The following is a 1,932-nucleotide window of genomic DNA, read 5'->3' as shown; positions in this document are numbered from 1 at the left end:
TTCGTTAAGAAACGAACACGAACAGTGACTTCACGAACAATTTCGAACACGAGCTTATTTCAAACAAACTAAATTTTAAATGAACCGAACACTAACACCAGCTCTGTTCGTTTGTGTTCGTTCGTTTGCACTCCTGGTTGTAGGTAATAGTAGTTAGCCACATAAGTCAACTGCAGAGGGCATAACATTAGTTGGCCACAGACAACGTAGTGTAAAGCTATAGTATTAACTTGCCACATAGGCCGTAGTTGTTAGCTGCAAGAGCATCAGTCGGTCATAGAGATCGTAATGGGAAGCTACAATAACAACTGACCACTTATGCCATAGTTGATAATTATAAATGTTAGTTGGCCATAGAGGTTGTGGTGGGCCATAGAGGTTGTGGTGGGAAGCTATAATAGTTGGTGACTTCAACCCTTTTATCGATTTTACTATTTTATACCGGGGACATCACTTATCGGTATACGCCATATGGAGAAAACTTCAAGAGTCTAGAAAAAATCAAATTATTCTAAATATGACAATCGTAAGCATTTGTTGCATGGGGTTATTTCTAGATCTTCAACACACATTATTTGTTACACCGTATTTGGGATGTGTCGTTACACTATATTTGTGAGAATTCGTTATGTCATGTTTATGTTATATCATTATACCGTATTTGGGATTCGTTGTTATAATGTATTCAAGATATGTCATTACACCGTGTTTTGGATACAAAATTATACTGTGTTCGGGATACATCATTACACCATTTTCGGGATGTGTCGTTACTTCGTATTGGGCATATGTCGTTATATTATATTCAATATATATCATTACATCGTGTTTGGGATATGTCATTGCACCATATTCGAGATGTGTCATTGCACCATATTTGAGATACATCATTGTATCGTATTCAACATACATCGTTAGGCCATATTCGGAATACATTGTTACAGTCTGTTTAATATGCGCTATTACATTGTGTTAAAGACATGTCATTACACCGTAGTTAGGTTTGTCACACTATATTTTGGATATGTCCTTACGCTATGTTCAAGATATGTTATTACATCTTGTTTGAGATACATCGTTACACCATATTCAGAATATATCGTTACGTTGTATTCGAGATACGTTGCTACACTTATTCGGGATATGTCGTAATCCCGTATTCATGATATATCATTACACCATATTCAAGATATATTGTTAGCAAATTGAGTTTATCTACAATAATGAGCAAAGGAGCCGACAGAGGTCAACAACATCGGGTGCCAACAGTGTTTGACAGGCGGTGGTCGACAACTACGAGTGCTGAAAGTTATTTTTGGGTCTTCAACCCTTAACGACATTAGAATTAGACTTCTTCTTCTCGCAGCTCTCTCTTTAGTGAAGAGAGGGATCTATTTATAGCCTTTTAAGGCCAGACATTTTGATCATTTGACAGATAACTCCACAACAGACATTAGGTCATTTGCCCCCCCCCCCCCCCCCCACATTCATAGAGATTTTTTTGATGATTTTGTTGGTATCACTATTGATTTCGTATGTGTGGGATGTTTACTTGAGCATATTGAAACCAAGCTTCACACTTATGTTATTTCCTAGAGTTTAAGGCATCCACTTTGAGAATCTTCATCGCATGTTGAGGGGCACACAGACTGGGGTTCTGTTAGACTTTGGCTTTTGCGTAGGCAAAAGTCGGTTGTCATTTTGTCTGTTTGACAGCTTTGATCGAACCAACAAACCCCATTCACCACGCCGCACGCGAATCAAACTTAAATTGACTTGATCGACGAAGAATTATTTAAACAACCTCAGATAATAAAACTGACTATGCGAGTGCATCCCGAATGTCAATTTTACCTGGGGAGGACACCCATATTGTTATGGTGTCATGCACAAGTCAGTAACACACAAATCAGACAACTTAATATATATATA

The sequence above is a fragment of the Phalaenopsis equestris genome, unplaced genomic scaffold (genome assembly GCF_001263595.1).
Source record: "Phalaenopsis equestris unplaced genomic scaffold, ASM126359v1 Scaffold000301, whole genome shotgun sequence".
Classification (NCBI taxonomy): Eukaryota; Viridiplantae; Streptophyta; class Magnoliopsida; order Asparagales; family Orchidaceae; genus Phalaenopsis; species Phalaenopsis equestris.
Note: the sequence above shows the minus strand (reverse complement) of the source record.